This window comes from Sus scrofa, chromosome 9 (assembly GCF_054392235.1).
Source record: "Sus scrofa isolate SSC_HxYL_T2T_F1_AM1 chromosome 9, Sscrofa_HxYL_maternal_Yorkshire_Landrace_v2.0, whole genome shotgun sequence".
NCBI classification, from domain to species: domain Eukaryota; kingdom Metazoa; phylum Chordata; class Mammalia; order Artiodactyla; family Suidae; genus Sus; species Sus scrofa.
In genome coordinates this window covers 37,839,177-37,853,046 of record NC_139391.1, presented here as the reverse complement: position 1 = coordinate 37,853,046, position 13,870 = coordinate 37,839,177, and the positions used below count along the sequence as shown (strand labels likewise).

The following is a 13,870-nucleotide window of genomic DNA, read 5'->3' as shown; positions in this document are numbered from 1 at the left end:
CACTGCTCTCTCTCCAATCTCCACACCCAGGTATAAAAACAAGTTGACCCGTGAAATCAGAAAAGTACATTCTGGTGATTTCCAGTCATGGTATTGGCCCAGGAACTGCAGGGCATGTGTGATGGGGACAGTATGGATAAACAAGTGTGTGCACAGAGACAGGTACATCCAGGTTCGAACTTGCATTCTTCCTTTCACCAACGATACGGCTTTGGACAAGTTATTAACTTCCCTGAGATAGTTTCCACCTCAGAACATGGACGTAATAAAAGCTTTTCTTGGGGTTTCAAGTGACTAAAAATCCTGGATTTTATGAACATCTGAGGTGAGACTTTGGACTGCTATGCAGACACTAAGTGAGCCAGTAGCCCGGGGAACCATTACTGTCTCTCCGTTACTGAGCACGCAGAGTCCAAAGATCAAGTCAGAGACAAGCTAAAAGCCCAGGGTTCTGAGGCCACTTTTGTGCAAAGCTGTAAACACATAGCTCAATACAATGGAAAAACCCAGGCCATCAGATGCCAGGCTCTAGTCATATCTACAAATCAGTCAGAGCACTCTTCTCCCATGGAAAGAAATCAGTGAGAGAGAGAGGGGGAAAAAAAACAAAAAAACAAAAAAACTTTTTTTCCCACCCTTCTGAGAATTCCGAGAGGTCAAAAATTCTTATTTTATGAGCTGAGACAGAAAAGCAAGAAAAACTGTATTGCTGTTTGCCCTACATCTGGCTTTCAGGATTGGAATGAGGATTAGATTATATAATCAGGTATATTTTCTAAAAATCCATGCATTCTTATAACACAGAAATCCTGAAAAGCAATTTAACTGTAGCAAAAATAGAAGGCTGCATCATTGTCTGCTGGGCTGTGCTGTCACGTGTCTTCCCTTCATCCAGGAACAATCCACCCCCCCCTTCTCATAGCCTCCTTTCACCCTGAAAGTTGAACAGGGGTAATGGAAATATAGAGAAAAGCAAAGGAGGTGAGAAGAGTGGAAAGGCTGCAGGCTGGCTTCTTCTAGTTCATTTCTTAATCTCCTGTGTGGATGCTCAAGGTTGGGAATTTAAAAAAAAACAACAAAATAAAAACCAGTGAAGGCCACTGCTTCACCTCAGTCTTAAATCTTATATGAGAAAAGCTTTCAGAGGGGAAAAAAGAAAGACTTATATAAAATCCCTTGCCAAAAAGAGGTGCACTGAAGCTTGAAAATGGAATTGATGGCGAGTAATATGTTTGGGGTTATAGCCAGAGTTCTGAGATATGAAAGTGTTCATTTTCTCTTCCAGTGTCTCACATTCATGTAAATGCCTCAGGCTGCATATTTGCAAATTCTTATGGAAAAAAGTCATATTCTAAAGTACACCCAGATTAGGGTTATGAAACTAATTTTTTTAAGGGGGGATGAGCAAGCATTCCAGTTTTAAAGTGAAAATGAGATCAAAATATTTGAAGAACAAAGTGCAACTGGATTCCTGAATAATCAAATTAGGTCTTTAAAAACATTTGAGGCTTAAAAACCCTAAGTCCAGGCCGATCTCAAAAACGAATCAATATAAGATGATACAGAGAGCTTCTGCTGAAAACATCAAAAACAGAATTTGAAACACAGACACCAGGGAATGTTGCATCCGACTTGGTTTGTTTGTTTGCTTTTAATAGGGACGAAAAGTACAGTCTTTGTTTTTAATAGTCCTAAAATATTTGTTTGGTGCCTGCCATGGGCCAGGTACTATGCTGAGTACTGAAGACACCATGACACTATATCCCTTTATATTCATCTGCAGCTAGAGAAGGGATAGCAATGTGCGCGATGCTGAAGAGACACAAGCATAAAGAGGCCAGATTATCCATATAGGTCTTATGCATTGCCCGAGAAAGAGTGCAACTCCTAGAAAATGTAGGCAGTGGCTGTCGGAACAACAAAGGCGACAGCAACCACCAATGGTGGAGGGGAAATATTGTGCATCTAGGAGCCCTAGACAACAGGTCTGGGGCACCTATAGCTTCTAGAGTTGCTCTCAGCCTCAACTGAATTTTATATCTCATGCAGAACAAGTACATATTTATACAAATACAATTTAAACAAGGACGAACAAGTACAAGCTTGAAAGAAGAAGTGACTATTTTTGATGTGGTGTGTACATACAATAGAATACTATTCAGGCTTAAAGAAGAAGGAAATTCTGTCATTTGCAACGAATGGATGAACTTAGAGAACATTATGCCAGGGGAAATAAGCTAATCACAGAAATACAGATGCTACAAAATTCCACTTATAAAGGTTATTTAAAATAATCAAACTCACAAAGAATAGAATGATAATTTCCAGGGACCATGGTGGGGGGCAGGAATGTGGAATTGTTCAATGAGTATTAAAGATGCAATTATGCAAGATGAATCAGTTCTGGAGAACTTTTATACAACATATCTATTGTTAACAATATGGTATTGTGTGCCTTAAAATATATTAAGAGAATAGATTACATGTTAAGTGTTCTTAAGACACACACAAGAAATTTTTACAGGTGATGGATATGTTTAGTAACTTAGTGGCATGGATATGGGTGTATGCAGCTGTCCAAAAACATTAAGATGTGTGTGTGTGTGTGTGTGTGTGTGTGTGTGTGTGTGTGTGCGCACACAAACGAATAAACTATTTTTGTCCTGGGGGAAAAAAAAAATTCCGATTGGTGGAGAGTTTGTGGGAGAACTGAAGAATAACTACAAAAAGTGATTACCTGCTCTAATGAAAGATACTAAGCTAAGGAAGAAATCCAGTTCTTAAACAACCCACTGTCAAACATTACAGTAAAGGAGAGAAGCCAGACAGAAGAGACTACATATTGCATAATTCCATTTTTTTTTTATATTCAAAAAAAGGCAAATCTATAGAAACAAAAGTAGATTAGTGCTTGCCCAGGGCAGGGAATGTGGGATAGAGATGGAGAGTAGAAGTAAATAGACATGAGATATATTATCAGGGTGATGGAAATATTCTAAAACTGATTTATGGTGATGGTTGCATAACACGGTAAATTTAACTTAAAAATCACGGGATTGTATACTTTGTGTTTTTTATTTGTTTTTGTTTTTGTTTTTTGTCTTTTTTGCCATTTCTAGGACCACTCCTGTGGCATATGGAGGTTCCCACGCTAGGGGTCTAATTGGAGCTGTAGCCACTAGCCGACACCAGAGCCACAGCAACTCGGTATCCGAGCCGCATCTGCAACCCACACCACAGCCCACGGCAACACCAGATCCTTAACCCGCTGAGCAAGGCCAGGGATCGAACCCACAACCTCATGGTTCCTAGTCGGATTTGTTAACCACTGAGCCACGACAGGAACTCCAAGATTGTACACTTTGAATAAGTGAATTATGTGATGTTACATTGAAAAAAAAAATTGAGAACACATCTATTAAGCCAGAATGGGGCTAAAGCAAGACCCAGATACAGAACCTAGGAATCCTTGTACTTCCTAAAATTCAAGAAAATAATTGCTTATAAAGCCTGGAGAAAAGCTAGGCCTCCAGATGGAAGCTAAAGGATATGGTAATCTGAGGGATTTGAGAACAAGGACCAAGGAATTCTTACACCTGTCAGGCAATTCAATCATCAGGAAAACCAAACTGACTTGATGCCGGCTGCTTCTAGTGGTTACTTTGCATAGACTATCCATTGGGCAACCCACTTCGAAGCTTGCAATGAAAGCAAGGCAATTACAGATTCCCAAGTCTGCAGTGTGCGTTATACTTATTGTTCGCTCTGAGGACTGTCTACTTACTTGAGGACAAAATTATTTGTAGAGAACTTTTGTCCTCAGCCCCATGTGTTGGTACTTTTACCAAATAATGTTTTTAAAAGTGCATTGCATGTCTGATTTGGTCTAAATCATCACATCTTTAGAGGAATTACTCCATGGTCAACGCAATTCCAGAGTAGAATGTGTTCACTGCATTTCACTAGATTTTGTTCTGGTGTCTACCATTTTTTGTAAAGCCTCCAGCACAAAGCTCTGTGGGTAAGCCAGAAAGGAATCTTTTTAACGCAGACCAACTAGAAAAAATCTTAGCTTTAAGACAAAATAAGGCCAAGCAACCAAAAATATTGTCAAACATATGATAGAATTAGGGAATTCATCATGATCACCTCACAGAGAGTTTGGCCCAGAAATCAATACTTTCAAACATAGGATTTAAGTCCTGAAATTGACTCTAACCCAAACTTCACAAATTTTTCCTTAATGTTGACATATTTCCCTTTCAACATATAAATAAAGGAAGGGGACTCAACAATAGAGAATGCCAGTGCATTCCGAGACACTGAGACAGTCAAAGAGTTACTTGATTGAAGGATTCTAAAAGGATTTTCTGCTAGATGTTCAACAATTTGAATGTAAGCCACAGTTTTCATATGTTGAATGCTAATATTCTGTCTCTTTACCAGCAGCTGTGAGAAGAGGAAGACTTTTTTTTTTAAAGGAAGCAGGAAATGTCTATATAGAGAAAGGGGTCAGTGATTTTTGTTTCCTTGTTCTGCTTGCTAACAGCCTTCATCCTTCTGTTGAGGTCTGTTTCAACTATCTCCCTAGTTCAATAAACCCTGAGTTATCTCAGAGTAAGGTCTACATTTTCACTCACCTGCTTACCTCTTGTGTGGCCCAGAGAGCAGATACCCAATATATATGTGTGTTGAATAACTGAATGAATGAATGGATGTGTGACAATTCCCCTAGAAGCACTGTCAGAAAGCTATTCCCTTTCCTACACAAGGAGGAATAGATTAAATCAGCCTAGCCAGCATGCTAAATGCAAGCCACTCAGAAATAGGACCAAGAGGAGTACTGGTCTCAGGGGCTTAGAGAGAAGCTAACTGGCCATGAGGGAATTGCTTGAACTCCACGACCCTTCCCCAAATACCTTCAGTCTTCTCTTCACATCCCCCTCGAACACTCCTCTGCACTTATGATAGCCCTTTCCTATTGGACACCTAGATGTATTGGCCCTTGAAGGGTAGAGGGAGAACAGAGAATAAGGACACTTGCTGAGATTGCACCTGTACCTTAACACCCAGCGCCCTGCTTTACAGATGCTGTCTTGTCTAATCCTCAAGCAGTCATTAGAAGTGGGTATTCATGCTCTTACCATTAGGCAGGTAGAAGTCACTGAGGCACAGACAGGGCAGGTGACTTGCTCAAAGTTACACAGCTAACCTCTGCGGATTCTGAATCCAGAGACCCCCCTCCCTCCGCCGTTAGCCACAGGGCAACTTGGCTGTCTTCACAATAGTGCCTCATTCAGGACTGTTACCTCATCACTTGATTGCCAGAGGGGAGACAAATATTTTCTGAATAGAGGGCACTTTAGAAAACTCCTTCTGGTTGTTCCACTGAATCCTCCTGCTATTCTGAAGGCATGTAAGGTCAAGTGCATGGGGCAGAGGTAGGGCAGGTGGGAATCTGGTCGTGACCTGGAAGCATTTTCAAGCCAGCCTGAGATGAATTAACAGGCTTGTCAAGGGCAGGGAAGTGGAGCGTGGGGAAGGCAGGGATCCCGCCAGTTTCCTAGGGAGGATATTTGCTCTTTGACCTTCCTGTCTTTTCTCTGTCACAGATTTGCTCATAGGCAGTCATTTCCAACTCCAGTGTCCTCCCACGTGTCACAAGGTCTCCATCCGCCTGACCGTAATGAGCAATTTGTTCTAATCCCTGAATAGAAATTGGAATTTAATTCATTTTAGTGGCATTTCACGAAGGGAGATGCTTAAATAAGCTGTTTGGTGTCCTCTACATTACTATTGAAGGTTAATCGCTCCCCAATATGCACACTTGAGCTCCAAACTGTGTTCTTGAGAAAATAGATTAATTAAACCACAAGAGGCAATTACTTGTATTCTAGTGGGCTTCTTGCTGTAGCAACATTTCCAAGTAATATCTTTTCTAAGTTAACATCCAGCTCTTAAATTTCTATTTTCAAATGTGTGTGCTATCTATTAATTTCCGCTAATTTTGTTCAGTATTGAAAATGGAAAGAGGTTGTCATCCGACTGAAATCCGAATTTGGTATTCTGTACTGTGGTTTAGTCTCCCAATAACTCTTCCTTCAGAAATGTGTCTCCACTTGAATATATTCTAAACATATAAACAATGGCTGCTGAGAAATATTTCTGGATTTCTTTTAGAAATGTGGATCTGGCACATCATGTAGACTGAGTATTTCACAGCCATTTAAACTTATGCTTTTAAAAAGTATTTTTTGACATGGAACATGTTCATGATATACTATGAGTGGAAAATTATGTTAAGCTTTATGTAGGGTATGAGCTTCATTTTCAAAATATTCACATAGGAAAAAACAACTAGAAAGAAATGCCAGACATCTGTAGATGGTGGAATTTAGATAGTTTTAATTTCTTTAACTTTTCTATATCTTCTGGTCTTTGGATAGATATATATTACTTTCTACTATATTTTACTACCTATGTGTGCATCCTTGGACAATATGGCAGCTTTGACGATTTCAAATCTTACTTAAATAAAATCATATCATGTTTTCTTTCTTGTGTCTTGCACTCATTGGTATTTAAATTTATGAAAATTGTCTACAATGTTGACCAAAGTTAAGATTTGCTCATGTTCATTACTGTAGGTATATTGTTTTATGAATATTTATAATTTATTTGTATATTCTACTTTTTCTAGATGTTTGGATTTTTCCAATCTTAATTATTACAATTCTGTAATACATATATTCCTCTTCATGGACCCTGGGCATATGTGTGTAACATTCTCTGAGGTGTGTACCTAGGAGTGGATTAACCACTCAGAGGATTTGCATATGATTTAAACTCCTGAGAGCACTGAAGAAAAGTCCCCATTGCTCCACATCTCCACCAACACTTCAATGTCCAAAGCCATTAAAATGTTGATGTGGCTTTTGCCATTTAATACTATACAATGGAATACAAGTAGCCAATATAAGACAGATGGATGATATAAAGGCCCCTGTCTTAGGTTAGGGTGCTAACAAAATACCATAGACTGGGTGGCTTATAAACAATGGGAATTTATTTCTCACAGTGCTGGAGGCTAGATGTCCAAGACAAAAGGTTTCAGCAGATTCAATGTCTTTTGAGACCCCACTTCCAAGTTCATACGTGTCTGCCTTCCTACTGTGTCCTCATATGGTACAAAGAGCTCTAAGGCTCTTCTATAAGAGCCCTAACCCCATTCATAAGGGCTCTGTCCTTATGACCTCATCACCTCCCAAAGGCTCCACTTCCTGATACCATCATATTGGAGGTTAGGACTTCAACATACACATTTTGGGTTATGCAAATATTCAGTCCATAGCAACCTCTAAACCAAATGACCACTAGGTTAAGTTATCTAAGTGGAACAGCTCATCTCTGGGTGAAGTGAAGCCAGTGCCTGACAAATTTCTCCATTTCCCTCTCGACAGAAACTTGTGAGAGGAGGTGAAAATGGGGCAGAGTCTGGAGAGGGTGAGGGTCCAGGCTAGAGAACAGTTCAAATGCCTAGTCACCAAATCCAAGAAGTTAGCTAAAAAGAATGCACTGAGCACTTAAGTAAAAGTATCATATCCAACTGACAAAAAACAAACAGAAAACAAGAACCTAATTCTAAAGCTCAAACACTGGGCCAGAATGGAACTTATCCAACTTCCTCCTGCCCACATCTGCTCCTTCGGCAGTGTTCCCCATCTCAGGAAATGACGTCACCATCACCCTGAAGTCTAAATCAGAGGAAGAATCTTGTTATGGAATCACCCCCTCCTTCACCACCCACACCTCATAACTCTTCTGCAAATATGCCCATTTCTCTCTATCCCCATTTCCAGCACCTTAATTCCTTAGTCCAGGGCGCTCACTGCTTGCCTGGATATTACAATAGCCTCCTAACTGTTCTCTGTGCATCCACTATATTTCAAGCTCCAAAGTCAGGGATCTTATTCAGTTTTCTTTCTTTCTTTTTTTTTTTAATCAGCCTAGAGCAGTGCCTGATGCATAGTATTATCTTTGGTAAATTTTTTCTTTTTTTCTTTCTTCTTTTTTCTTGTGTTTTTAGAGCTGTACCCACAGCATATGGAAGTTCCCAGGTTATGGGTTAAATTGGAGCTGCAGCTGCCAGCCTACACCACAGCCACAGAAACGCTGGCTCCCCAGCCCACTGAGTGAGGCTAGGAATAGAACCGGCATTTTTATGGATACTAGCCAGATTCGTTTCCACTGTGCCACAGTGGGAACTCCCAAATTCCAAGTAATTTAATACAGTTTACGATACTCTTGAGTGATCTTCCTCTGGCTTAGCTCTCCCGCTTTATCTTTCACAGTTTCTCCTCTTGAACCCCACTGTAGCTATTGAACCCCAGCTCTAGTTATTCTGAACTCCTATCAGAGCCTCATCCTATGTCTTGTCTCTGGGATTTTGCACCCACCATTCTTTTTTCCTGGAACATTTCCTTAATTGGTGTTTCCCCCATAGAACTCATAAGGGCTGTTTACTAATATTATGCTGGCTCTTTATTGATCCATGCATGGTAGAGTTGCACTTCTTTGCCAGCTTATAATTAGGGGTGGCCATGTCAATCATTTTGGCTAATGAAATTTAAGAAGTGACTTGCACCACTTCTGGGCTGATGGTTGAAGAGTCAGCAGATAAATCATTGTACACTCTTTGCTTCTGTCTCAGAGAACATGGAAGCACAGCTGAAGTCTTTCTTCAGTTGGGTCTCTGAGTCTGGTCTACAGTCAACAAATATAAGGGATGGGAAAGAAATCTGTGATTTTCCAAGACACTGGAACTTAGGGATTGTTTTACTCTGTCAGAACTTGACCTATTCTGACAGAGGACTCCATAACTCTCCAACCATTCTTCCCCAACACAAACGCATGCAAATGTGTCCTTCAGATGTCAACTCTGATAGCCCTCCCTGACCCAATAAATCAGAGCTAGGTGTCCGCCTGTGTGTTCTCATAACACATAGCTTTCACTGCCTCATAATGGTGAAAGTCACCCCACATTATACTTACTAATCTGGTGTTGATTTCAGTGCTTCCAAAACTTTAATATGCATTTGAATCACCCAGGAGTCTCATTAAGGTGCAGATTCTGACTTAGTAGGTCTGAGATGGCATCTGAAATTCTGCATTTCTAACAAGACCCCAAGTGATATGGATTCTGCTAGCCCTATACAACTACCATTCTGGGTATCAAGGATTTGTTTTCTTCCCTGAGCTTAAAGCTATCTGAGGACAAGGAGCATATTTATTTTCTGATATTTATTAATCTCCAGTACCTGTGAGAGACAAACTACTAGTCAGAAAAAATGAAAGAATGAAAGCCTCTAGGCAGGCAAGGGGGAAAAAACTGAAACAATTTCTGAATCTGAGGGTAAGGAGCTGTGAGAAAGTTTTCCTCTATTCTGATGAAGGCAGCTGTTTGTGCCACAGCAGGTATATCAAATGGACACAATAAAATAAGAATGATTGATTTCATATAGTGAGGTAGATGATGAAAAGATAGTTATGGGATTGCAGAATCAAAGTTCGGAAACAGGAAGAAATAATCAGTTCACTTCCTAATATGGAAGAGATGGGAATTCAAGGATGGTAAGCAGAAGACATTGTGGCTACTACTATTTGAAAGACTAGAGAGGAAGTATTTTGAAGGTTCTAGATTCAAGTTTCTAGAAGATGTTGTATGTTTGTTATAGTAATTTTGCTTGTTAGCTTGAAAGACCCTCGCCTCTTCAAATGTCAATTTACTGACAAAATATTACACTAAAAAGAATCGAACAAACGAGATATTTGTGTATGTGTGGATGCCTTGGGAGATTCAGCAGTGGGAGTGGAACATTCCCACATTCTTCATAGTGATAGGCATTAAAGATGGGGAGAATACATTGGCCCCAGGTCCACTGATTGTTTAAGAGGAAGTAGAGGGTGATTTTAAAAAGAACCAGCCTGACTGAGAACCAGTGTTAGTAGATGCAAACCCATTACATTTAGATCGGATAAGCAATGAGGTCCTGCTATAGGGAACTATATCCAATCACTTGTAACAGAACATGATGGAAAATATGAGAAAAAGAATGTGCATACCCGTATGACTGAGTCACTTTGCTATACAGCAGAAATTCGCACAGCATTGTAAATGATACTTCAATAAAATAAAACAAAGAAACAAACAACAACAACAAAAATCCCCAGTGTTTTTGTTATTTATACCAGCTAATAAATATTGCCCTTGGACAAGTCATTCTGATTCAGACTATAGTTTCCTCAACCTTAAATTTATGTTTCTAGATTTATATCCATGAATCCTTCAAGCCCTATGTCTGTTGTATGGAGACTGTTTTCCATGGCTTCCATCTCTCTCTCAGAGCTCAGTTTCCAAATGTCTCTTCCTATAGCTGTGTCTCACAATCAACAGAGGGGAGGTGGGAGGGAGTGGGATGGATGGGGAGATTGAGGTTAGTAGATGAAAACTATTACATTTGAAATGGATATGCAGTGGGGTCCTACCATACAGCACGGGGAACTATGTTCATTCTCTTAGGTTAGAACATGATGGAGGATGGCATGAAAAAAAAAAGAATGTACATATATGTATGACTGGGTCACTTTTCTGTATAAGAGAAATTGAAAGAACACTGTAAATCAACTCTAATAAAAAATGTATTCAAAATGCTATAAAATTGGGTTATAATGACCATTGTACAACTACAAATGTAATAAAATTCATCGAGTAATTTAAAAAAATAAAAATTAAATTAAAAAAAATTTTAAATGGTCTCATAAACACCAGAGATGCCTTTCCTTCCCAGTACCACCAACTCTGCTTCAGAAGACAAGTGTCTTTGATGCAAGGAAAATAGTCAGTGACTTTTAAATTTGCTTTCTAAAATAAACTTCTGCTCCAGAATCTGTCACTCTGATTTTCTGAGCAATACACTGAAGCGCATGGAGCTAGTTCCTAGACTGGTCCAAAGGCTGTGTCATGGCTGACATCACAGTGGGGTGAGCTTTTGGAGTTCACTCAATAGGCAGGATAGATTAGCCACTAAAAATGTCTGACAGGATAGGAAAGGATTTCAACTGATTATCCTACGGCCAGTTTCTCCCTCCCCGCTTCCCTCTAAATCTGTATTTCCTCTCACTCTGTCTCTGTCTCTCTCTCCCTCTCTCTCCTCTCACCTTCTCTCCCATATGCAATTTCATCCTCTTTTTTTGGATCACTTCATTCTGTTTTTATTTAGTATCAAAAATATCAGGAGTGTTTACTCTGTTGACAATTACGAAAGATATCATGTATTGTCATCTCCCCCTCCTCCTTTTTGTTTGTTTTAAATATTGTACCATGAAACCCAGTATTTTTGAAATGACAACAATTTTTTCAAAAAAGAATCTGTTTAGCTTCCACATGGTTTGAATGAACAGAGAGGCTGTTTGCTTTCTTCCTCAGGGCCATGGGCCCTTTAAAGAGGCTGGGATGGTGCAGGTAATTAGAGAAACCCCATATGTCCTCCTCTAGAGCCCCTTCTGCACCCACTGTTTCCAGGAGCCTCTCTGACCCCACTCTCTATTCCCTTTCACTGCTCTCTTTACCTATAGTTCATTCTTGGAAATCTTGGTTTTTTCCCCACCTACAGGGCTTTGTGATAAAGAGGAAAATTACTGAAAATTACTGGTGTAAAAACAATATGCATTGATAGGAAACACCTTAAAAAATAGCTTAATGGCAGAGTTGAAACACAATTTAGTCATGGAGAGTGGAGGTATGTAAAAGAATTGGGGATGATTTTCAATACATCATTAAAAGGAAGGAAAGGTGCTCAAATACTTTTCCTCATTTTACTCAACCTTCTAGCTCAAAGTTTCAATGAATAGCACATGGTTATGAAACTTGGTTTGATAGAACTGGTACCATCTTAAGGTTGCTTCCTTGCGGGGTTAATGTTTTGTAGCTTATCTCTTTTCAAAGAGCACCCAAGGGTTGCCTGTGTATATACAAGTATATCCAATATGCGGAACCAAAGCATGAATTTGCCTCGAATCTGTGAGCAAAAAGAATCTTAGTATATGAATTTTGAACTCTTAATTTTTTCCACAACACTGCTTTCCTTTGAGCCCTTCAGATATGGTTTCTTAATGACCTAGACAAAACAACAAGGATTAGATAGGATTAAGAAAACAGGATAATAGGGTAGCAATTTATTATTGTCCACAGTCCACGTCTCCAGGATGACTTTTAAATCCTAGTCAGAAGTTTATCACAACAGCAGAAACCATTTCACCCTAATGCCTGAGAAGTTTTCAGAATATAATTCATTTTGTGCAATAAGAATTCATGTTTTAAAAAATATATAAATATCTGCACCAGTGCCAACTGTGCCTATGTTGTGATGAATGTACAAAAACTGGCAAATTGAAACAAAGCAGTGTTGCTATTTCTGTTACTTCCATAATAAAATGAATCTCTTCATAACTAAGAAGATATCTTCTATATCAAGTCCCATGCCAAGGCATTTAACATTCAGCCAGACCTCTGAAGCAAAGTTCTGTGAACATCTCCATTTAACAAATGAAGATTCACAAAGTTTAAGCATCATAGTCAATGTCACTCAGCCTTTACATGGCAGGGTAACTCTAAACCCATGTCCCTCTCGGCATACAAATTAAACTCAAGAATTCTGGAATCAGAGTCTAGTTTTAAAATCGAGCTCCACATTTCCTAGATCAAATTCAAGATGAGGACATTTAAAAATTTTCTGTGCCTCCATAGCTTCTCTGTGACCCCTACCTGCTTGTGAAGTTGTTATATATAATTATTAAATGAGGTGAAACACACAAATCACTTAAACTGAATGGCACTTGGTAAATGCTCAATAAATACTAGTTATTATCTTTTATTGTTCCTATTTTCCCTGATGCCCATCCCTCCCAGAAAAAAACCCTGAGGTCGTTTTTGTTTTATGTTCGACTTTTCTTCCTCAGTAGAGCATAACAACACTATTTAAAAATAAGCTTTTTTAAATGTCCACAAATAACAAGTGCTGGAGGAGTTGTGGAGAAAAGGGAACCCTCCTGCACTGCTGGTGGGAAGTAAACCAGTACAGCCACTATGGAGAACAGTTTGGAGATACCTTAGAAATCTAAACATAGAACTTCCATATAACCCTGCAATCCCACTCTTGGGCATCTATCCGGACAAAACTCTATTTAAAAGAGACACATGCACCCGCATGTTCATTGCAGCACTATTCACAATAGCCAAGACATGAAAACAACCCAAATGTCCATCAACAGATGATTGGATTAGGAAGATGAGGTATATATACACAGTGGAATACTACTCAGCCATAAAAAAGAATGAAATAACGCCATTTGCAGCAACATGGATGGAAATAGAGACTCTCATACTGAGTGAAATGAGTCAGAAAGACAAATACCATATGATATCAGTTATAACTGGAATCTAATATACAGCACGAATGAACATTTCCACAGAAAAGAAAATCATGGACTTGGAGAATAGACTTGTGGCTGCTTGGGGGGAGAGAGAGGGAGTGGGAGGGATTGGGAGCATGGGGTTATCTGATACAACTTGGAATGGATTTACAAGGAGATCCTGCTGAGTAGCATTGAGAACTATGTCTAGATACTTATATTGCAACAGAACAAAAGGTGGGGAAAAAAATGTATACATGTAAGAGAAACTTGGTCCCCATGTTGTACAGTGGGAAAAAAATTAAAATAATAAAAATAGCTGAATTAAGGGAAAAAAGTAAATAAATGATAAAAAATAAGCTTTTAGGAGTTCCTGTTGTGGCTCAGTGGAAACAAATAT

General features: G+C 39.2%; 1 protein-coding gene across 15 annotated transcripts in view; it reads right to left on the bottom strand.

The window, feature by feature from the left end:
- Positions 1–13,870, bottom strand: part of LOC100511522 (uncharacterized) — a 680,138-nt gene that overhangs the window by 253,661 nt on the left and 412,607 nt on the right. The gene's annotated exons all lie outside the window — the stretch shown is intronic.